The sequence below is a fragment of the Mus musculus genome, chromosome 19, assembly GCF_000001635.26.
Source record: "Mus musculus strain C57BL/6J chromosome 19, GRCm38.p6 C57BL/6J".
Lineage (NCBI taxonomy): Eukaryota > Metazoa > Chordata > Mammalia > Rodentia > Muridae > Mus > Mus musculus.
Window position 1 is genome coordinate 54,153,930 of NC_000085.6, and position 25,370 is coordinate 54,179,299.

General features: G+C 44.9%; 1 long non-coding RNA gene across 1 annotated transcript; it reads left to right on the forward strand.

The window, feature by feature from the left end:
- Positions 1–947: 947 nt before the first annotated feature.
- Positions 948–21,188, forward strand: Gm41865. The gene is made up of 3 exons (XR_877925.1): positions 948–1,105; positions 18,830–18,896; positions 21,035–21,188. It is a non-coding gene; the product is annotated as a predicted gene, 41865 (long non-coding RNA).
- The last annotated feature ends 4,182 nt before the right edge of the window (positions 21,189–25,370 follow it).

Genomic DNA, 25,370 nt, shown 5'->3' on the forward strand with positions numbered 1-25,370 from the left:
GTCATGACATGAGAGCTGTTAACCCATTGCAACTCACTTGCAGACCTTTCGGAGGCTCTGAAGCCAAAATACAACCATGGTCCCCTCCTCCCGAAGTCACTGCCCTGTTGGTGGACTCAAAGAGATCCTCTGTCGCTTGGCCTTCATCGACCTGACCTGTCCTGACTTCCCAGTGGCATGCTCCTGATCTTTGGTGTTCCTTGCATGGTAGGCTACACACAGGCACAGGATCCCCTTTGCCTTCATCCACATGGCTCCTGTTCCTGAGAAGCCTGCTTCCTCTTGCAGTGCTCTGGACCCCCACAGCTCTGGTGGTCTCATTGTGACCCCACTCTGAGTGTCTCACTAAGGCAGCCTCTCCTCTAAGCCCAACAGGGCATCTACCTTCTTTCCAGTAGTCTTTGGGCTTCTACTGTAGTTAGTATAACAGTCTTGCCATTCCTCAGTTACTGCATACAGGGACCAGACCTTGTTCACACAGCTCCTGCACCTGACCCAAAGCACAAGCCAAGCCCATGGCAGAGTTATGTTGATGTGATTACAGGATGGTGATGGGAACCAAGACCAAGGAGCAGGAGCTGTAGAGCCGACATGGTGGCAGCAGCAGCCTGTGTATTGAGAGAATATCTGCAACCTTGTCTAACACAGCCGAACCTGTGTGAGACTGTTCCCAAAGCCCGTGGGAAAGTGCAGATAAGAGGTCAAGGTTCTCTGGAGAGCTGTCTGCACTTCAGGGTAGGGTTGTTGTTGATATGGAGAACAGCCCGGGGATGCTTTTAATCATGAATGGAAACACAAAGGTTGGCCTTATTCCAAGCATGAGGGTCTTTAAAGCCTGTAATTTAGCTTAATCATTTACATGAATCAAATCCATGTTCCCAGAAAGGAGACATAATGCCTGGGTTTTGGTCCAGCTCTCTCTTGCCAGCTACGTGGCTTGGCAAATATCCTCTCCAAAGCACAATCCTCATTGCCATCATCAACTGCCCTTGTGAGATGAGATGCACCTGCCCAGCCCACCTGTTGGGGATGTTGTGAGGATCCTGAGCACTGAGGTGGGAGAAGCTGAGGAGACTGAGGTAGGAGAAGCTGTGAGGACATTGAGGTAAGAGAAGCTGAGGACAGTGAGGTAGGAGAAGCTGTGAGGACAGTGAGGTAGGAGAAGCTGTGAGGACAGTGAGGTAGGAGAAGCTGAGGAGACTGAGGTAGGAGAAGCTGAGGAGACTGAGGTAGGAGAAGCTGTGAGGACAGTGAAGTAGGAGAAGCTGTGAGGACACTGAGGTAGGAGAAGCTGTGAGGACACTGAGGTAGGAGAAGCTGAGGACACTGATGTAGGAGAAGCTGAGGACAGTGAGGTAGAAGAAGCTGAGGACAGTGAGGTAGGAGAAGCTGAGGACACTGAGGTAGGAGAAGCTGTGAGGACAGTGAGGTAGGAGAAGCTGTGAGGACACTGAGGTAGGAGAAGCTATGGACACTGAGGTAGGAGAAGCTGTGAGGACAGTGAGGTAGGAGAAGCTGAGGAGACTGAGGTAGGAGAACCTGAGGACACTGAGGTAGGAGAAGCTGGGGACACTGAGGTAGGAGAAGCTGTGAGGACATTAATGTGTGTGAGAAGCTGTGAGGAGAAAGCCTTCGAGCTTCACCTCTTATCTTCAGCAGCAGGAGGTGCTGGGTGTGGCTGTGATTGATGCCCCCAAAGTTCCAACTTGGGCTGCAGCAGGTGCAGGCCACCAGGGTGCACACCTGCACCCTTCTTCTGGGCTTTTCCCTCCTCACAGAGAAGTGACTGCCTGCTTGTCTTTGGCTTGGTCAGTGGCATGAGCAATACTCTGCCTCAGCAGGTTCCCGTGTGAACAACTGGTACCCAGTTTTCTTAAGAGTGGCTTGTGACTCCCTAAATGAGCCCTGTGTGAGTTGACCATCAGTCTTGTTCAGTTCTCCATAGAAGGTCACCTAATATTAAATGTGACCAAAAGAATCAGAATCATTACTGTCTATCTTTCCATGTGGTTTTTTAGAAAGGCAACCCAGAGACCATCTCTCAGTTTGCAGAATAGGAAGCCCTGAGAGAGCCTGGACTTCCCTGGATGACCCCACTCTTCAGTATCAGGTGACTCCAGCCTAGAGAGGCCAGGGATTTGCTCAAGGATATATGTGTAATCAGAGGCATAGCTGAATGTGGGACTCAGCTTGACTGATGAAAGAGCAGTGCCCATTCTCCAGCATCTCATTGCCAGCCAGGGCCTTCTACAAATACAGTTCTGCTCAGACTGTTTGGCAAGGAGGAACCTCACAGAGCACAGGCAGGATTATGAGGACCCATAGGGCTGTGAGGTACCACATAGGCAGGGCTGTGGTGATCTATGGGACTGCAGGACACTGCAAAGGCAGGGTCATGGGGATCTACAGGGCTGTGAGGGACCCAGAGACCAGCAAGAACAGGCACATTTCAATATCTAGACTGAAGGAAGAGGGTTAGTTATTGGAGCTGTGTGAAAGGAGGGACTACCCTGCTGTGGATGCAGTGTACAGGAAGCATCCTTCAACCACAGAGCGCCTGTGTGGGTTAGTGGACAGTCATCGGAGAAGAGGGACCCTCAATTGAGAAAGTGGTGCCACTAGGTTGGCCTGGAGGTGCAGTTCCTAGAGGCTCTTCTTGGGGTAGAGAAAAGCAGAGAGTGTAGTAAGATTGTAAAAGCAACTTTGCAATACAGTCGTGCCTCATTCTCCTGTCAGGAAAAGGGATAGGGATGGACCACAGTGTTGGCAAGACAGACTTCCTGGGCCCTGTTGGGGGTGGGTGGTGAATTACCTTGGTGTGAACATGCTTCAAGGTCCCTTGGCCCCAGAGCCATTTGGTTGTGAGCAGAGAAACACTCTCTGTACACAAAAGGAGAAAATGTTCCCTAGTGTGGTAGGTGGGAGAATGGCCGACTGGCTAGAGATTCCCAGACAATACATGAATCATGCATTTTACCAAAGACTGTCTACAGAGCAGGCACAAAGGATTCACTAGTGTGCTCCTGGTAGCTTAGACAAATATGAAAATTGAGCTTTGCTGGCAAGTCCTCATTCCTCCCTGATAGGCAACATACCTCAGATCCTAATTTTCCTACTCTAGGGGCTAGAATTTGCATGTTCTTTTATGAAGAATTTTCTATTGCCTGCCTTCTCTATCCATCTTGGCTTTGCATATTCTATAGAAGGGAGCTCTTGTCTACAATAACACTCTTGTGTTGTTTGCAATGCAGTCTCTCTTCTTATAAATTCTTGTCCTCTCAGAGTTGAGCCTCTCCTTGGCAGCCATTCTTCAGAGAATGCCCAGGGGACCAAGCAACACTCGAGTTATTTTTAAGTCAAACATATTCACACTGACTCGAAGACGGTGTCAGCTCATGGTGACTGAGCAAGCACATCACATAGAAGCAGTAACTGAAAGAGGGACTTCGCTGCAGGGTGGTATGGGGAGATTGCTTGTCCGACTCAGAACTCAACATGACAAAAGGAAGCAAAACATAGACAAAAGAGGATTCTGTTTCCTGTGTAACGAACGCCTGGAGCACATGCCACATAACCTGATGGTTACCCGCCTCTCCACACTCATCTTGGGTGACTTCTTCTTGTAGAGAGTCTCATACGGTTGGCAACAATGGTTTCTCTTACAGTTGTGCAAGGATTGCTGTGCCTGGCGACTCTGTCACTTTAGATTCTTCAGGGTGTAATGAGTGAAAGTAGGAGTACAAGGATTCCCACAAAATGGGAAGGAGGTATAATATCATAACAAGAACATGCCTGTGTGGCCAAGACTTTTCTCCCATACCTCTTGTTATTTATACTTATAATTTTTCATCCATCGATACATGAATTTACTCAATGAATGCTGCTTAAACACCTGCTGTGGACTGAGCACTGGGGATACAGAGATAAGCACACGTGGTCTATGACTCCAAAGGGCCACAGGGTGGAGGGTTGAACTGATCCACGGTAGGTCTTGAGTTAGAACTCAGCATCCATCCTTGAAGCTCACTAATCCCAACTTCTCTAATAGCTGGACAGTGATGCTGTGTTTGTCTTCGTGACTTTTTCTAGAAAGTTGGGTCAGGTTTTGACCATGCTCTCATAGTGGTGGCTGGCAGAGCAGGCATTCATTTGAGATTTCTTAGTGGCATGGTATTTAGCAATGCGGTGATCATGTAGCGTTTGTATGTGGCAACCCAAAGGGAAGCAGCACACAGTGCTTGTGTTCTGTAGCCTGCAGTGCAGGGGCAGAAGCCTGGCTCTTGTGTTCTGTAGCCTGCAGTGCAGGGTAGAAACCCAGCTCTTGGCTTATGAGTTGGAGAATCACAGGCGAGCTTGCTATCTTCTTCATTCCTCTGTTCTCCATATGAAAACTGGAATAACGTAATAGTCTCTGAATCATAAGTAGGTCTGCACTGAAAGCAGTCATGGTGGAGGGTCCATGCCTGCATATTTCTCAAAGCATGCAGAGCTGAAAATTAAAAGAACAAATGTTATATAACATAAATGGAAAAAAATCAGTGTGTGTGTGTGTGTGTGTGTGTTTGTGTGTGTGTGTGTTTGTGTGTGTGTGTGTGTTTGTGTGTGTGTGTGTGTGTGTGTGTGTGTGTGTGTGTGTATGGTGTGAAGGAGTGCTAGGTTGCAGATTGGGGGGAATTAATCTAACTATATGTGAAACATCACAGACATTCACTGGAGGGATTGGGTGCTAACTGAAGTAGCCTTGGGAAAGAGGGTATGCTTCAGGTAGCTAGCTAGGCAAAAGGGCTAAAGAATGTCTCAAAAAGGTCATACTCAGGTAGCTACACTGGCTTGCAAAGGGTGTGAGGGGGCAACCCTGAAACTGGCTAAATCAACTCTACTTATGCTGACTGGTTTTTCAGTCTGAACACAAGCACTGTATGCTGCTTCCCTTTGGGTTGCCACGCCCAAACTCTACCTGATCATCACATTGCTAAATACCATGCCACTCGTTCCTGTTTCTGGAACATTCTTTACCTCTTGGCATGGCCCTTTCTCTATCTACCACTTCCTTTCTTTAATCCTCACTCAGTCTTTCTATTTCTCACTGGCTTCTATATCTGTGGCTCCCTGAATAAGCAAGCCTTTTCAGACTGACTACCGACTCACCAATGTCCTCTTGGATGGCTCTGTCTAAAATTTAATGGTCACTTACATTTCCTTTTCTGTTTTTCCCCTTATTTCACTGATTATTATCTGCATTTGTTTGATAGAGATCTTATACTGATGGTTTTATATATTCTGCTTGATATACCTTGTTGTTTACTTCTACATATGTTTAGGTTTACCAAAAAAAAGCACCACCACAAATTCTATGGGGAAGGTATATAAACCCTTCAATAAGCTTCCTGTAATGTTTATTAACTTTTTACATGGTATAGAGGTGGTGATGATGATGATAATGATGAAGCTTTAACTAAACTACAGACTTCATCCAAACTTCACCAGTTTTTCAACTAATGTCATTTTATTGTAACCCAGGGTCTAATCTGACATCTCCTTATTCATCTGTGACATTTCCTGTCCCTTCTCTTCAGAGACTTTAACCCTTTTGAAAAGCTCTGGCCAGTTACTTTGTAGATTTGGCCTTGGTTAGGGTTTATCTTAAATTTTCTTACAATTAAACTAAGGGGTACTTTTGAGGTGGTGTGCCTCCTTCAGTATGCAATATTGGAGTATTAATGAAGCTGGTACTTATTATTGATGATGTTAGGCTTAATCCCTTTGTCAAAGCCACAACTGACAGGATTCTTCATTATAAAATTATTCTGGCGAGATGGCTCAGCAGTTAAGAACACTTGTCCTTGCAGAGGATCTGGGCTTGGTTTCCAGCAACGGTTAACAAGCATCCATAACTTCAGTGCACAGGATACAATGTCCTCTTCTGACCTCTGCATTGTATTCTAGTCCATTGACACATTTGTTTATCTTTTTGCCAGGGCCTACTTACTGTCTGGCTTATTATGTTATTATAATATTATTAAATTATGTTATTAAATATTATTATTTGCATCAAGATTTTACATGGGATGCTCTTGCTCCTCCATTTTATTTTACTTTTACTTTTACTTTATTTATTTTTGGCCAGGCTAGTTCCTTGTCTTTGCACATGCATTTTAGAATCAGCTTCTTGCTATCCTTGTGAGCCTGCTGGGATTCTGATGGAAACTTCATTGGCTGTACAGATGAAAACTGACAGCTAAACACCAACCCTCCCACTCCACAAGTACGTTGTATATCTCCTCCATTCCCCAAGGTCTTCTTTGATATTTGAAGCCAGTGGTTCATCGCTTGAAGCACAAAGAACTTATGCATAGCCATTAGACTTATGGCTATGCACTTTTGAAATCACCACAAATGATACTGTTTAAACAATTTTATGTTCTGTGTGCTCACTGCTACTGTACAGAAACACACCTGGACTTCCTGCTGGTTTTGTAGGGTACAACCTTGTTAAATGTCTGTTAGTTCTAGGAGTGAATTTTGAGATACCGTTCAGATTTTCTGGGCAGACAATCACATAGTCTACACCCCAAAGCAGCTTTATTCAGTCTTTTGATCATTCCTCTGATCTGATGGCTTCAGTTGCTCTCTTCTGGTTAGGATGTCCTGGATTATTCACGTATCATCCGAGTTCATCCACATGGAGGTGAGGAGACTCCATTGTTGTATTGTCTCTGTCATCGTGGGGGAAAATGGCGTTGTTTTTGCAATGTCAGTGTAGATATTGTGTTCCTTCTACGGATCATTTTATTTCTTTTCCACCTGTAACCAGTGTAGCTAAAGAACCATCAATATAATTTATCTTTTCAAGTGGATCTGGTGTGGAAAACCTTGATTTTATTTTTATTTTTTATTTTTTGTGGTTGTCAATTTAGACGTTTCTCCTCTTTAATTTTTTTTCCTTCAATTTATATTTTTTTCTTCTTTATTACTGAGAAAGATTAGGTGATTTGAGGATCTCTATTTCTCTTGAAATATTGTTTTAGCTTCATACTTTATTTTTTGTTATATTTTATTTTCCACCAGTTCAAAAACATTTGTTACTTTTACACTTCTTTTCTTTTTAAATTTTTATTTAAAACTTTTTCATATATATTTTGATCACACACACACACACACACACACACATATATATTCTTTCACCAAGTCTTCCCTGATCCTTCCCATCCAACATCATTTTCTCTCTCACGCCAACACCAAATATGAAAATAATACAAACTTAAAACAAATTGAAATCAATAAGGCAAACACACACACACACAGAGACACACACACACATACAGACACACACACACACACACACACACACATACACACACATACACCCCCCCATACTCACACATACATTCACACACAAAAACACACACACATACAGAGTCTGTTCTGTTGGCCAACTGCTCCTGGAGTGCTATTGCTATACACACTAACATTCCATTGGAGAAAGGTGATTTTCTGTATAGTCTATATTTCCTATCAGATACGAATTGCAAACAGATTCTTGGTTAGCAGAGGGAATTTGTGTCCACTTCTGCTTCTCAGCACTGGGGGTTTGTATGCTTTGAACCTTTTTCAGGTCTTGTGCATACTATCTTGGTCTCTATGAGTTTCTCTATCTATCAATCCTCCTGTCTGGAAGACACTGTTCCCGTGGAGTCACCCACCATCTCCTTCCCTGTCCTCTTCCACATAGCTCTCTGAGTCCTGAGCAGAGGGGTTTGATAAGATTTCCCATTAAGGACTGGGTGCCCCAAAGTCTCTCCTTCTCTGCCCATTGTCAAGTTGTGGGTCTCTTGGTAAATTCCCATTTAATTCCAGACAAAGCTTCTCTGATGAGCATTGAGCTCTGTTGTATGGGCATAGCAATGCATCATTAGGAGTCATTTCCTTGCCACGTTCCTTTAGCACAACGATGATATTTTCTTTCTTATGTACAGCTTCTTATGTTTGGAAATATGTTGCTAACTGCAAAGATTTGCAAAACTTTCTGATATAAATTAATTATTTATAGTTTCTTTGATGGAAGGCACACACACTTTCTGTTGCCTATTCTTTGAGATTTGTTGCCTTGCTTATAGGCCAGAATATGTGGTATCTGGGTAAATGTTCTGCACTGGGTGATACGATCGATCAGTAAGTAAGGAAGTGAATGAGTATCAGGTCTAGTTGATTACTAATGTTGAGGTCTTCTTCACTGTTTCTGACATCTTTCTTCTGTCTGATTGCTAAGGGAGGAGGGTTGAGTTCTCCAGACAAAACTGTTGCTTGCTTCTTTTTTCCTTCCAGTTCACTCAGCTTTTGTGCCACAATTCTTACTCTTTCTCTAATCACATCTGAATGGCTAATTGTTTAATGTTACAGAGCTGCCTATTGTTTGGAGCATTGGTCTCTTTGTCATTATACAACATCCTTTTTTGCTTTTGGTTATAGTGCTGTAAAATTTGCCTTACCAGATGCACGCTAGCATTTTGTTCAGTTCTGCAATATATATACATCTATATGTCTATATACATATAAAAAGTAGATTTGTAACCCAAAAACAAATGTTTGATTGTTAAAGTCACTTGACAGTTTGTCTTTGAACTAGGATGTTGGGCCGATTCATCTTTTTCCATTTCAATTTTTATTCTTTGTAATTTTCATACTTGTATACAATATATCTTGATCATCTCCACTTCTCTCTCCCTCTGATCAACTCTCTATGGGATCCTGAACACATCTTTCTCCCAACATCCTGTTTTCTTAACAGACAAATAAACAAATCAACTCACTAAGTTCAGTTAGTACTGTACATATGCACATGGGTCTGGGGTCACTGGAGATTGGGCTACGTGTCCATTAGTCAAAAATAAGGTGACTCTTTCTTCCTCAGCTGCCATCAGCTGTCAAGAACTCCTCAGTTACAGATGGAGCCCTGGGAGCGCCTCTCCCTTTCACACTTGCTGTTAAAATAAGATTCATCTTGTGTAGCTCTTGTGTTGGTAACTATAGCTGTTGTTAGTTCTGTGTGCAGCAGTCATGTCGTTAGAAAAGAATTTCTTAGTATTTCTCCCCATTTCCTGGCTCTTGCATTCTTTCTGCCTCTTCTTCAGTGTTCCTTAAGCCTTAGGCAGGACTTGTTGCAGACGTCCCACTTATAGCTGAGCACTCCTGGTTGCGCATTTTCAGAACTTTGAATAGTTCCGAGTCTCTGCCTTAACCATCACCCACTGTAATAAGAAACTTCTCTGGCCTACATTGAGAGCAGGGGATAGAAATTGAGATTTGTGGATAGAAATAATATTTATAAGGGAGTTTGACCACATGACCATTTAGAAAATAAATATATCACTTAGTTCTCTCCTTGGGACTATGATTTCCACAGCCATAGGTTTTGACCATATTTATGGTATTAGACACAAATTCTCTCCTGTGGAGCAGAACACAAATCCTAACACAAGAGCAGTTGGTTACTGCTACAAAGTGTCGCCACTATTACGCCAGTGGATACATCTTTTCCCACAGGTTGGTACTGTAGCATGTAGGGTCAAACATTAGGAAATAACCACTGACGTCTTTCCTCTCTCAGCAGCCTATGTATCACCTTCCTGTACTATGAACATTAACCAGCAGGGAGAGTTCCCTGCTCATTGCAAGACTGATTTCTCAGTGACCTGTAACCAAAATCCATAATATCTTTAACCATAAAGTCTTACCATCTAGTTATGGTAGATAACTGGGAGCAATGGCTTAGACTACCTCAGGGTCCTCCTGGACCGATAACTTATAGGGAGGTGACCAATGCTCAGGGCTGGGCATTTTCATATTTAAATGTAGTCACTGGTATATCAAACTCTAGCATACTGAGCTATTTACTTCGTTCTATTTTTCTTTGTTTCTCCATCCCTTAATTTTTATGCCTCTTTCTGGATAGTTGAGTGTTTTTATGATTCTACTTTATATCTGCTGCCGAATTAATTACTCTCTTATCATCAGCTTTTAAATGCTTGCCATCAAGTGTGCAGTGTGCATACTTTCAAAATTAGGTGAAGTCTTTCTTCAAACGCTACTGGAATGCCCCTCGTGCACATGATAACGACTTTCCAATGCTACACGAGTTCTAATTTCTCTCCTTGATCATTTGTACTGTTGCTGCTGTTGTGTGTTTTAGTTTTATACATACTACGAAACAATGGTGTCGTGTTATTGCTTCTGCCTTCATCTGAGAGCGAGAAACCAAATGCCCTGTGCTCTGCCTTTGTTCTCTCCCTTTCCAGCACACTCCTTATCTCCTCACTGCATGTGTGAACTTGGGATTCAGTTCACGGTCAGTTCATTCTGCATGAAGAGCTGTCCTCTATGTGTGTCCAATTCTGATGCTATTGTATATGGGCCCTTCTGCTCACTGTAGTGGAGAATCTCCTCTGATCCTGGTATCAGAGGATCTGTCTGTCTCTGTCTCTGTCTCTGCCTCTGCCTCTGCCTCTGCCTCTGCCTCTGCCTCTGCCTCTGCCTCTGCCTCTGCCTCTGCCTCTGCCTCTGCCTCTCTGCCTCTGCCTCTGCCTCTGCCTCTGCCTCTGCCTCTGCCTCTGCCTCTGCCTCTGCCTCTGTCTCTGTCTCTGTCTCTGTCTCTGTCTCTGTCTCTGTCTCTGTCTCTGTCTCTGTCTGTCTCTGTCTCTCTCCCTCTCTCTCCCCGAGTGTATGTGTGTAATCGGTGTATTTAAGTCTGTTGTTGGTTACCCTTATTACCAAGCATGTATGTATGACTAGAGTGTGCATATATATGTGTGTGTGTCCCTCTTGAAATAATCTAGTTTTATATATTGAACAGAAGTCAATTGATTTAATTGTTCACTTGCATCAAGTAACCAATGATTTTAATATAATTAACTATTTAATTTAAAAGTCAGTCAAGCTACTTTATAATCAGGTTCAAAAGCACATTCTCACAGACCGTGGCCTTGGCCTTGGCCTTGCTGGAATAAGTTTCCTAAGGAAGCTATGTTACTTCTCCTTAAGCAGCTTGTTGTACCTCTGGCAGTGATGACCTCAAGGATTTAGTGACTAATCCCAGGGCACTAGCTAGATAAATATAGGATAAGACATCTTCATCCTATCTTCTGTCTCAAGCTAAGAGGGTTTATTTGAGAGCCATCCTCTCCCTCAGGTGTCCTGTGCCACCATCTTTGCCCCAAGGGTGTACCTCAGCTGGTACCTATGCTCTTATTCCCTTGAATTTTCCTCATTACCAACCTTTGAAGTAACAGCTCATGTAGGAGGTGTGTGGTATATGAGGACAGTGTCTAGTGATGTTTGAATGATTCTCCTTCCCAACAGCCTCTTGTGCAAGGCTGTGCCTTTAGTCAGCTCGTGTAACCTCATTAGTTTCAGGGCTTGGGGATGCCAGGAAGAAGTGAGAAACTTCCTTAGTACAGGATGAGGAATCGAGTAGATGGTGGAGATGGAGTGGGTGGCTTAAGGGTATCGAGTAAAGCAGGTGGTCCCCAGGAGGGGACAGGAGCGCTGCAGAGGAGACCTGCCATGTGGAAGGAAGAACAGAAAGCAGCCCAGCTTCCTTCTCAACCTCTTCCTTCCCTCCCCATATGCTCAGCAGAAAGTTCTCTCATTACCAGATTAGCCCGGCATCTAGGGACTTGGGCTCCTAGGGACAGCGCCCTTTTTATGTGATTAATTGCAAAGATAAATCCCATAAAAGAAGTATGCTCAGACTCAAGCTTCTTTTACTTAACAGAATAAATAAAGGTTTTTCCCCCCTTTGTGCTGTGTCCCATGAATAGAAAGCAATAGAAACAAACATGGAAAAGATAGCTGGAAAGACCTCTCTTTGCTGACTTCTGGCCTTAGCAAGCTACCCTTGTAGTAAAGGCTTCCTGTTTGCTGGACTCCCACTGGACCTGAAATGTGGGCTTTTTATGCATTACATTTGTTGTTGGCACTGTAAAACCCAGGATAAAGGGACTCTGACTCCATCACTCCTGAAAATAGAAACCACTGTGCTTATTTTATCAGGAAAGGATTCAATAGAGGAAAAAAATATGCTGCTTAGAATCTTTGGAAAGTTTAGCATAGGCACCATAGGTGACTCCGGGAAACTGAGGCACACAGGAAATTGAGGCGTGCAGCGGAGGCAGGTGAGCAAGGAGAGCTCCCGGACCCAAGGAGCTGAAGGGGTTTGCAGCCCCATAGGAGGAACAACGATATGAACTAACCAGTAACCCCAGAGCTCCTAGGGACTAAACCACCAACCAAAGAGTACGCATGGTGGGACTCATGGCTCCAGCTGGATATGTAGCAGAGGATAGCCTAGTCGGTCATCAGTGGGAGGAGAGGCCCTTGGTCCTGTGAAGGCTCTATGCCCCAGTATAGGGGAATGCCAGGGCCAGCAAGTGGATGTGGGTAAGTTGGTGAGCAGGGGGAGGGGGGAGGAGATACGGGATTTTCGGAGGGAAAAGGGGACAACACTTGAAATGTATATAAAGTAAATATCTAATAAAAAGAAAAAAAAAAGAAAAGAAAAGCAGGTATCCAGTGGCTCTCCTCAGAGCTAGTAGAAGGCCTATCCTACTGCACTGTGGGAGTTCTTTTTGATTCTTTGTTTTGGTCCTTGTAATGTTTGATTTTTGGGGAACTCATATATCTGTGTTCATGGTATATGTACATGCATATGCACGTGTGTGTGTGTGTGTGTGCACATGTGTGCAGGTGCACATGTAAATGTGTGAGCATGTGTGTGGAAGGTCAAGGCTGAAAACAGGAATCTTCCTTAATAATTTCCCATGTCCTTTATTGAGGTAGTGTCTTCTCTCAGAGCTTGATGATATGGTTAAGTTGAGCTAGCCAGCTTGCTCTGAGAGTCTTCTGGTTTCACATTCTGAGCACTGGAATTATGGGATGCCAGACAGACCTACCTGACATTCCTGGGAGTTCCTGGAACCTTCATGTTGGCATTGGCCCTCTAAGCCATCTCCTGTAATGCAGTGATTAATCTTGATGGCCTATAGAAATACCTAACAGATTAGGAAGGCACACTTTGGGGTATTTTTATTAGGGCATTTCCAGTAAGAGTTAAGTCAGGGTGAAGGTCTACCCTGACTGTGGGTATCTGGGAAGCCCGTGTATTATAGGCAACCTTTACTGTGCTTCCTGGCTGCCATAGGTGGTAGCTTTGATCCACCACATTTTCACCGTAATGCATTTCTCCATGACTCAGAAATATGAATCCAGTCTGCTGGAGACTGCCCCTCTGAAACCAGGAGCCAAAATAATCATTTGTTCCCTTTAAGTTATTCTCCTGGGCATTTGTCATGTGATGAAAACAAAACAAAACAAAAAAACAAAAAAAAAACCAAAAAACCCCAACAGTCTATTCACTTCTGTAAGTCAAATAATCAATTACAAATAAAGGCTCCTATATGGATGTATAGTTACAATGTAGCAACCATGCACCAGCTTATTAAGTACATCCTTTTATTTTGCTCTTATCGGCTCCTCCCATGAGTCAGCATCTAATCACTACTGATTTGGTAGCCTGAAACCTAGGTGTCATACACACACACACACACACACACACACACACACGCACACACACAATCTGTGTGTCTAACATGGGATCTACATTCTTCCACAAAGACTCTGTAGGTCTAATCAGTAGGAGCCCTCCTGAGGATTAGGTTGACAGCCTTTCCCTACATCTCATAGCTCATTGGTAGCCCAGTGGAGCTGCTGATCATTATAAGACCTCTATAGAGATTCTTTTAGAAGAGTATTCAGGAAATAGTGCAGGAGCAGCAAGCCACTGAGCAGTACCCAGTGGTGTTGATTAGCAGGAATGTGCAACAAAACTGATTTAAGACAACTCAGGGGAGTCAAGGAGATCATTGCCCAGGTACTTTTGGAGAAGCAGGCACAGGACAAGCTGGGGAATGTTGTCTGCGTGATCTATTGGTAGTGGGCCGTAGAGTTGCCTTCTCCTGTCACATGCCCATCTAGGGAATGCTACAGGAGGCCAGAAGGTACAGAAACCACAGGTAGAGGCCCCGATGGCTCTGCTTCACACTCAGCAGTAGTTGGACACTAATCTCCAATTCCTGCATATCCAAAGCTCTTCATTGAAAATCTGCATCTGACAGGGCTTTGGGGGAATGTGATCCTAAGAGATTCTTGATGATGGCGATGGAGGGATGGCTCAGTGGGTAGCGTGCCTCATATGGAGGCATAAGGTCCACGGAGCATCACATGCCCAGTATTATGTAAACAATAGATGAGGCAGTGCATGCCTGTGGCTTCAGTGCTATCTAGGAACGATCAGGTGAGTGTCTGAAGCTCTCTAGACAAACAACTTAGCCAAATCAATGCTCTCCAGGTCCAGTGAGAGAGCCTGACTCAAAATACAAGGTGGAATGGGTAAACACCAGTCCCTGACAGTATGAACGATACTCTGTCATGCTTGCAGACAGGAGTCTAGCATAACTATCCTCTGAGAGGCTCTACTCAGTGGCTGACTGAAACAGACACAGATACCCACAGCCAAACATTGGGCGGAGGCTAGGGACTATTCTAGAAGAGTTGAGGGAGGATTAAAGGCTCTGAATGAGATGGGAACCCCACAGGAGGACCAACAAACTCAACTCACCGGGACCTCTGGGAGCTCTCAGAAACTGAGCCACCAATCAAAAACACATACCAACCGAAACGAGGCCCCTGGCACATATGTAGCAGACATGCAGCTAAGTCTCCGTCTGGCTCCCCAACATCTGGATCAAAAGCTCCGCCTAAAGCTGCAGCCTGACTGTGGTACCTGTTCCCTAACAGGGCTGCCTTGTCTGGCCTCAGTGGGAGAGAATTCACCTACTCTGGCAGAGACTTGATACACCAGGGTGGGGGAGGCCCAGGGGGACACACCCTCTCAGAGAAGAAAAGGATGGTGGATGGGGAGGGTGTTTGTGAGGGGGCACTGGGAGTGAGGGCAGCATTTGCGATGTAAATGAATAAAAAAGTATTTTAAAACAAGGTAGAGAGTGATTAAGGGCTTCTAACCTCCACATGAATGCACATACATGAGCACACACACATATATACACACATTACAAACAAATACATACATATACCACACACATAAGTGCACATGACAGTTTGCAAAAGACCCTACAATCTTATATTATGACATTTGCCTTTCAGTGGTAATTCATACTCTGGCTTTGAAAGTTTCTCTCAGGAGGAGTGGTGTGGCCCATCGTGGAGACACAGTGACTGCACTTTGAGATGCCATTTGGCACGGAGCACAAATCTGAGCTCTTCTTGAACCTTCCATGGCTACAGAGTTTCCTGCTACCCCTTCAGCCCTTTGTGAATAGGTCACCTGCAGTCTCCCCAGGAGCTTATATTTTAAGGGCCTTTTCTCTTGTGTCTATTTAATCTCTCCAATTATGAGGCAGGCTCTTGAAAGCCAGGTTCATGACTTGCATAACTCTACTGTGGACACTGAACCCTTTGAGTATGTAATGTTAAATGTCAGAGTTAAATACTAAACTGCCACATACTAACATGAAAGTCAGTACAGTTACCTACCAGACTATAGGATAATAAATATATTTCCCTTTTGGGGACTAGAAGTAGACAGATAAACGTGGTTCCAGAGAGACTTAAATTATGATTTTTCTTTTTAGTCTATAAGAGCTGGCATGCCAGGTGCCTCCTAAAGATTACAAAATGCATTAACTCATTAATGCCCAGCTCCAATCTGTAGATGAGAAAATTGAACCACAGATGAGAACCTGTCCAAACAGACATGATCTGAATTCTGGAGCAAGATTCTCTCCACTGAGCTACATGGTTCCCATGGTGAGGAGAGATGAAGTACGTGTTGAGTTGGCAGAGATGACATCAGCTACTTTGCTCCAGTGTCCACTGTGGAGCCAAGGCAGCAATGTCTGCGGTTAGAATAAGAGTTTAATAGATGCCAGATACTAGAACACTGCCCAGCTCTGTGGCTTATTCCTGATCTACCCTGGGATCTCTCCTCATCTCATTCTCTCAGAAGCTTGATTCTCTCTGAATATGGGATTTTATCAGCAACCCAATTCACCATGGCTAGGAGCAGGAAGCCTGGGTTTCAACCCTGTTGTACAACTCTGCCCATTTTTCTGCCCCTCCCCTGCCCCCTATTTAGGCACCATTCAGCAGTCATTGTCCCGAAGGATTTCAAACAGTCCCTAAGCAATAGAGATCCTGCGTGGGTTTTTTTGTTTGTTTGTTTGTTTGTTTTTGTTTTTTTCTGTTGCTTTTCTATTCAAACCCTGGGCTCCTCATTCTTTGGTGAGTTCAGCTTAATGCTAGCTGGGAATCCAGGTGTCTGGTGGAAGCAAATAGGGGAGGGGCTTTGCGTCATACCTCCAGGCTCTGCACCTGCCCAAGGTGCTCAGAAGCGACAGGAAGTGCATACAAGGGGCTGCTTTCTTGGTTCAGTAGTTCTCAGTTCTGCCTGGAATGATTTAACTGACTGTCTTTATTTTGGTGTGGGCAGGAATCAGACACCAAGAATACTTAGGGTGACCCTGATGACTCAAACAGGGAGCCAGGGCCAAGAATTCCTACTGTGGCTCAAGTTTGTGGGTTTGGGAGAGAATGCAGAGTCACTAAGTAAAACTTGAGAGATCAGCAAGACAGAGGCTCGCCCTTCTCTCATACCTTTCTCTGCTGACTCTTCTAGAAACTCCCACAATGCACTGCTTCTGCTGACACCAGAGGATGAACTACACTCCATCTCCACTCTTTAAGGATTTCCAATGGAGAGTGCACAAGGGAATTTAGTGTGCTAGGTCAGTTTTGCATGGATGCCAGCTCTGCCCAGAGAATCCTTGCTAGAGTGAGAGTCTGTGTAAGTGCCCACCCCAGGGAGATGTAGTCTGCATAAATCACCTTGAACGGATGGATTCTTTCTCCCTGATTAATCGCTTTCCTCGCTGCCCTCCAGAGAGTTGTGAATGCTTTGCTGGCATTTTTCTTGGGAGATAAGAGGAGGGCAATGTTTTAAGGAGCCTCGGGGAGAGTAACTTGATGATACCTATGGGCCTTATTTTCAGGGGGCAGTCATGGGAATTCTCAACACGGCAATCAGAGTTTTATCAGCTACTGTTCTTCCTGCTGCCATGACGCACGTGACCAAAGCCACTTAAGAAAGGGAAAGTTTAACTTGGCTCACAGTTTGTGTGTAGTTCATCACAAATCATGCCTGCAGGAGCAGGAGGCAGCTGGTCACACTGTATCCACAGTCAGAAAATAAAGGGAGGGAAAGGGATGAATTCTGGTATCCAGCTGCCACGCACACTGGGAAATGCCACGCACTCCGGTCAAGTCTGCTTGACAGGCTGAAAAGCCTGTAAGCACTCACGAGGAAAAGAGTTTCAAGGAAACTCACCTCCTGGAGCTTTGGCGTTCTCATTTACCCATATATTCATACCCTATCCCTGCGTTAATCTGGTGTATGGAACTACGAGCTCTCTTTTAGTATTATTTTATTATAAGTGCTTTTTAAGATTAAATTCTGATATAGTTAAGTCTCCCCAGTGTTCCAAGGTCCCAGAAGCCTAGGAGCTTAGAATCCGGCAGGAATGTAGTAAAGAAGTTACCTATTCAGTAACTAATTAAGCATTACAAAAGACGGAGCCAGTAGCTGAGAGATGGTCTGCAAAGTATTTACTAAGGACAGTAGCAAATCGCACCCAAACAAGGGAATACCATGAAAGAGCCAGCGAATCCTACTGACATAGAAATCTTCAGTACAGGCTACATTGCATATTAGAAGCAAGTTGGTAAATTCTTCTGACAAATGGAGATTCTCCAGTTACTTATAAGTTACACTCATATAAGAATTTAGCAAGGCCTAGGAAATAGGGGGGTTGTGATATTACATTATTCATGAGGCCTGCCAAGAGCAGAACCCCCTGGTGCTAGCCTTCACAAGGTTCAAAGATATAGCACTAGAGTGTAAAATCCTTGCCTGTCACTAAGCTGACCCTAGGCAGGACTGCTTTATCTTTACTGTAAACATTTACCTGGTTCCTGTAAGTCCCTTTGTCGTCATTCCTTTGTTTTGTGTCAGGCAACTTCAATGTACTTTGCCTGCTGTGACTTCCGACCCCTTGTATTTTCTGTACTATATAAGACTGGTGTTCACTTTGTGAGAATACATTCAGATTATACACCATCTCGTGTGTTGGTCTGTCTGTCACCCGCCGACACCTTGCCCACCTGCCCCAGAGACTCGTTCCACGCAGACAAAGGGGCCCAGAGGGTCTGTGGCACCCAGCTCGCTCCCTCTTTTGTATGTAGTGTAGACCCCAGGCCATGCCATGCCGTCTATGGTTGCAGTGGGTCTTCTCACTAATTTGATCTAGCTTAGAATTTTTTTTCACAGACACACTCAGTTTTGCCTTCTAGGTAGTTTTAGATTTTGTCAGTTGACAGTGTTGACCACCAAAGAGTTCCAAACAGGGACTCGTGAGCCAAATCCTTGGATTGAATAAGGATGTCTGAGAGATCTTCAAGGTCAGGGCTAGACTGTACTCAAGTCGTTGCTGAGATTCTTGCAGGATTACAGCTGTTCCCAGACACCTTGAAGCTAGAGTTTACATCAGGGGAAGCCTGGCACTTCTTGTCTACTATTCCTTTTGGACTCCCTCTCCCATGGTTTCTTCTGCTTCAGTAATTTGGTCAGCTGTTTTTATTACTCAGGAGGCTGAATGTCCTACTGAATTGATGTTTCAGGAAGTGTGATAATTCTGGTTCACAGATCTGTCTCCAATGTCTGGCATCCACTCCCAATGAACATCAGCTCCCTGGCTCAGCGGCTCCATTAGGTAAGACTCTCCTTCACATAAACAAGAGAAATCAAAACACTGGGAGCACCACGCTCTAATTTGAGAATGAAGGGGGAAGGCTGTTGTCTTTTGTGAGTGTTGAGTTTAAAGGTTTCAGGAATGGTAGACCCAGAGCGCAAGTGATGATTCATCAAGGCTCTGCTTTCTCTATCTCTTGGCTCTGCCTCTCTTACATGCTGCCTTTGTTCTCAGGCACATCTTACCCATTTGAAAGAAAATATGGCCTCTGGCAGAACCAAGCCAGCATGGCCAAGTTCATAATCCAAAAGGAAGAAAGACTGACTACTTACCGTATCCTATTTCTGTCTTAGTTCTCAGGTGAAATTAGGATCTGCTGTGTTGGGTGCCAATATTTTCCTGGATTCAGTCACACTGAGGGATAAAGAAACGTATGCCCAGCTTGCTGTTATTCCCTTCTTGGACTCAAGAAGTCAGGCTGAGGAGTAGCATATTCTATGCCTAGCTCGACTAGAGCTGATTCCTACTGCAAATGCATTTCACATGAAAAGAGGGGTTGATGCTGCTGCTGCTGCTGCTGCTGCTGCTGATGGAGGGTGCTCTGCAGACAGAAGCAAGGCTGTCCACCCCAGTGGCCGAGCATGCTTTTCTCTTGGCCTACAGAGTAGTGTTATGGGTTTTGTTTACACATCCTCCTACCATTGTGAAGTTATTTAATTGTTTTAGCTGTATAATTGTCTAAATTGGCCGATGCTCTTCATTCAGAGGCTCCATAAGTAGTGTGTGTGCTCTCTCTTTCCCCTCCCCATTCCTTGCTAGTCCCCAACCCTACTCCTGCGTGAGTCACCACTAACATTTTTCCAGGACTGTACTGCTTTGAAGAGATAATTCCTTACTTGAGAAGGAAGAGGATGAAAACAATTAACCAAATACCTGGGGCCAGCATGTATCCATCTGGGCCTCCTTGGAGGATTCTGTGTTCTGTAGGAGGGTAATCTGGTTAGAGATAATTGAGGAAAGCCAACGGCATGAGATGGCTCTTGGTTTTTCTGAAAAGGGCACTCCCCATCTCTACCAGCCTGGAACATTCTGTGAGAGAAAGCATGGCAAATGTACTTTGGGAATACCTACATTCTTAGGCTCAGTAACCAATGACACAGACCTTGGGTAGGGAAAGGAAAAGAGAAGAAGAAAGCATTGTTGCTGGTGCAGGCTGGTCAATCTACTCGGAGATACCTGAAGTAAAGGCAACTTGCATCCGTAGCAAATGAGAAGCTGTACGTTCCACGTCTAAGCTGTGCTTTGGGTTAGAAAATGGGAAAATGAGGATTATAAGAATCTAGAGCAGCCTGAGACAGCTCCATGAAGGTGTTTGCACAGCAGTGCAAGAAGCATGGGAAAAGAAAGAAAGAAAAACATGGAACAAACCATATCTCAGAGGAGAAATTGGATGTGTGTTGGAGGCATGCTGGAAGGCACGCTGGTGGGAGTGTGAGAGGCACAGATCTGGGAGTGCTGGGTGACAAAGAGTCTATAGTGGGCTGGCTGCCACTGAGGGGCTCTCTAGTCACCTCTAGGCCAGGCAAGAGTTGTCCATATGGCTGGGAAGGTTCTAACAGTGTTCTCTCCTTGAATGCTGCCCCCGACAGGTCTCTCAACAGCAGCCTTTGGTTTCTGGACAACTCCAGAAGCTGTAAAAAAAACTTCTTCCTTTCTTGAACAAAAACCTGCTTCCTCCTAACACCCACTGATACGTTCCAGTTTTCTTGATGGAACAAATCTTGTTATTTTGGATGGTGAAGTGGCGCTGCCAGGGCGTGCTATCGTTGGCATCTAAGGCAGCTTTGGCATGCGCCTCCTAACTCCTCACTCCACAAAGGCACGTTCAGTGTTCTGACCTCTGTGGCCCTCTCTGGAGGAAAGAGCTCCTTGTACCCCAGATTCCAGCCTCCTGAAGGTTTCTGCTTGCCAGTTATCTCCTTTCTCATCTTTAACATCTTCTCGACTGGCTCAATGCACTCAGTCTCTAAATATATTTGAGTATTTCTATCCTCACAACAAAAATAAAACTCTCCACAGTGTCCCCGGCCCACTCCTCTGGCTTTTTCTTCCTTTTCGCAGCCAACTTGTGAAAAGATTGTATCTCTTCTCTCTTCCAGCTCCTCACCTTCCAGGCTCTCTTCGATCACCTCAAATCGCTTCTCCATCACCTGATCCATGGAGTGAAAAGCTGGCTGGGGAGAGGATGCCTGAGGTCTTCCGGTCATTATGCTGTTTAGACACATTCTAAGTCCATTCTTGCATGGTCATTTGACACCATGGGTCTCTCCTTAGAAAAATATTTTCTCCTCTGGGCTTTTCCTGACACATAGTCTTCTGGGTGTATTTCATATTTTCCTATTAATCATCAATGGCTTTGATGATACATGTTCCAATGCATCAAGTACTGGGCTCATTTGAAATTCTTTCCCTAGATCCCCTTTTAGCTGGACTATGACCACATGCCCTTGATCACTGCCTATATTGGATGACAAATTACCTGAATTCTATACATTCACAATTAAATTTGATGTACTTCCTCTTAACACTGGTTGATGGTCTGGTGTACCTAGCTTAATATTCAACAGTAACATCTTACATATTGTTTATCCAGAAAAAAATCCAGGCCTATTTAGACATCTGCTTCTTTCTTCTTCACATAAATTTCATTTTCTGTATTCACATCTTGCTTATTCTAGGGCCTAAATGCTCCTTGAGGCTACCATTTCATCTTTAACTGTCCCTTTTAGCCTATTTTATCATCCCCTACATTCCTTGTACTGGGGACAGCAGTTTCTTTTTAAGAGGCAAAAGTGCTGTTAGCCTTCCCTCCGTATTTTAAGTCCTCCAGTGGCCTGCTTACATTGTGTTCAGTGATTTGAGGTAGAAGCAGGCTGGTTTGTGGGTAGGAGATTGTAATCAAGAGGCGGAGTTTAGTTCATGGAGGCTGTGTGAAGGGACACAAGGAATCCCGGGGTTGACAGTGGATGTAGTTAAAGGCATCAACGGGGATCATCAGCCTGGAAGAGCAATAATACTGAGATATGGCAGAAGCATAGTCAGAATATTGTGAGAACTCCCGAGTGCCTGGGCTACAGCAGCTGCCGACCTAGCACCAAGGACAGCTCCAGAGTTTCTGTTTCCTGTAGTAGCAATAGCCCCTTTTGCTGTGAAATAGTCTCAGGCTTGATTTATCTGTTTGGGTTCTTTGATAGGACAGATGAAATGCGGGGGTGGGGTGGGATGGGGGATAGGGGGGTATGGGAGGAGAGTGGTAAAGCATGACCATGTTTACAATAGGTGTCTCAGAACCTAGTCCGGTTTGAGAGAAGGCCACTCTGTATTCCGAGTTAGTGGTTTGGGGCTTCTGCAAAGGATCCTGGGAAAAGAGTGCTTCAGTCTCTTCTTTGTGGTTCCTCGTACTAGAGGAATCTGATGAGACTGGCTTAGGGCTTCAACAGTTTTGAAGGCTGGACATTTGATTAAAGCCTTGATGTGGCTCTTGCTTTGTTTCTACCAATGGCAGAGCCCCTTCTTCCTCTTCGCTCCAGAATGTGTGTCAGCTCTGTCCCGGTGCCACACTGAGTTCTCTTTCTGGCACATTTATGAGATGGTGTTGATGAGGAATTCTCAGCAGAGGCCTGATGCTCACTCCTCAGAGTCCTCTCAGGGACCTTGCAGTCTGGGGGACTTCAGGAAAGGAAATGGGGAAAATCACTGAAATGCGCTGCTCTTCACTTCTGCTCTTCTCAGGAAGTTGTGGTGAGCTCTCTGTTCAATAGCCAGGTTTTTGCTTGCTCGGCAGGGTGTCAGGCTCCCTCTTCTGGAAATGGTTAAGGAAGATGGGGCTGGGGCTGCAGCAAATCAAACCATAGTCCTAATCGGCATAAAAAAGAAACGAGCTTTATTGGAGGAAACTGCCGACTGTGCACAGCTCAAAGACAGAGCCCAGATATTTTAAAGCGATCCCAAGGAAAACAAATTCAAATTGTGGCATTTCGACTCCCAGGCACAGTCAGAAAATGGCGAATTGCCTTCCAACATTTTTTCCTGTTGGTGTGGGAACAGGGAAGGCATTAACCATTAGGTGGGCACAAGGAGTGGGGATAGAAAACTAATTTTATCACAGACTAGACTAATTCCTTAAAGTCAATATGCTCTGGTGGTTAGATTTCTCCAAGACTCCTTCCAGTTTAAGGCATTTATTGGTGCCACTTGCCTATTTACAGTGGCCAATGCATCAGAGAACGTAACCTGGGACACCTCACTGCTGTAACCTCACCTCTGTCCTCTGAACAAAGAGCTCTGGGGATGCCGGGCTGAGACTTACTTGGCACTTGTTGGTCAGGCAAATCAATGCAGCCCCAGAGAGGAGCAGATGTTCTTAGAAGAGCTCAGAGTAGCCAAAGTCTTTCCACACCATCCACTTGGGCCCCCACTTGGATCCCCAGATTTTCTGTGTTACTAAAAGTGGGAACTGGAATCTGGGTAGGGATGGACACCTGTCTTTGCAATCCCAGCACCAGAGAATGGCTACAGGGGGATTGCAGTCACAGGGCCAGTCTTGGATGCAGAGAGAGACACAGTCTCAGAAAACAATGAAAAGATGAAGAAACACAAACAGAGAAAGCAGAGAGATTCGAACTTGCAGTGCTTGGGATGTGGGTGGGGGAAGGCAGGGACAGATGTCACACATCAGTTAGTTGCCAAGGCAACTGGCACCTGATATCACAGCTCCCCACAGGGTCCTCTTAACCCTATTCTAAAAGCCAACATCCCATAAGTGAAACGCTGTGAAGAGGAACCCTAGAAAGAGCTGGAGGGAGGCCCAGACTTACACGACACCCTCCGCATCCCACCACAATGCTGGTGGAAAGTTTACAACTCTAGGAACATCTGCCGCTAATGTTATCTTGAAAAATTTCAGCACCATGGTCTATGTCTTGAGCCAGTGCCGATGGCTTGGGGCCAGCTTCCATTTAGAGAGATAAAGTTTATTTTGAAAACCTGCAAAAGGATGTTGATTGTTCGTTCTTTCAAACATGTGAACAGAGACTCCCGAGAGGCTTAGCAGGTAGATAGATAGCTTGGAGGTAGAAGGTGTGGTCTGTGGGGTGGGAGATGCAGTGTAGGGTTGTATACTGGCTTTGTTGATTTTTTTAAATATTTAATCTTCTTTTACACTCCAGATTTTACGCCCCTCTTGGTCCACCTTCAGACTGTTCCACATCCCATATTTCCTCACCCCGCTGTCTCCATGAGGATGTCCCCACCCCACCCCCCACCACACCAGACCTCCCCACTCCCTGGGGAGTCCAGTCTCTTGAGGGTTAGGTGCAACATCTTTGATTGAACACAGACCCCAGTCCTCTGCTGTATATGTGTTGGGGGCCTCATATCAGCTGGTGTATGCTGCCTGGTTGGTGGTCCAGTGTCTGAGAGATCTTGGGGGTCAGGTTAATTGAGACTGCTGGTCCTCCTACAGGGTCACCCTCCTTCTCAGCTTCTTCCAGTTTTCCCCTAATTCAACCACAGGGGTCAGCAGCTTCGTCCATTGGTTGGGTGCAAATATCTGCATCTGACTCTTTCAGCTGCTTGTTGGGTTTTTCAGGGGGGGGCATTCATGATAGGCCCTTTTTTGTGGGCGCTTCATAGCCTCAGCAAAAGTGTCAGGCCTTGGGGGCCTCCCCTTGTTGCTTTTTAAGAAGGTGACATGGAATTTAACATCTCCAAGTGTCAGTGGTTTAGAACAGGGAGAGAACTTCCTCACAGTAGGGGCTCGACGATGATGAATGCAGGCGGGTGAGGTTGTCTTAGAATGTGGTGGGCAAAGTGCAATCACTAGCTAGAAGAAAAAAAACCTTACTCTGGTTTTATTTCTCCTGCAGTGGCAGTGTACCCAGGACGAAGGTAGACTCTGTCTTGCATGCTCTGTTGAGAGTACTAACTCTCAGATGTAGGCTTAGTACCAGCTCCATCATTTTGTAATGAGATGATATTGGGCTCATCTAATCTCATGTCCCTCACTGAATTCTAAGAATTAAACTGAAAAGCTGGGCATGGTGGTGCACACCTTTAATTCCAGCACTTGGAGGCAGAGGCAGTCGGATTTCTGAGTTCGAGGCCAGCCTGGTCTACAGAGTGAGTTCCAGGCCAGCCAGGGCTATACAGAGAAACCCTGCCTCGAAAAACCAAAACCAAACCAAACCAAACCAAACCAAACCACACCAAAAAGCAAGCAAGCAAGCAACCAACCAACCAACCAACCAACCAAACCAAAACAGACAAAAAAAAAAAAAAAAAAAAAAAAAAAAAAAGAAGACGAATTAAACTGAAACCACACACACAGGGGCCTTCCCAAAGTGTTTTGCCCAAAGAAAGGTTCTTAATATTGTTGTTTTGTAACTATTACTTAAATGGCTACATCCTGGGCAAGCTTAGCCTGAAACAAAAGAA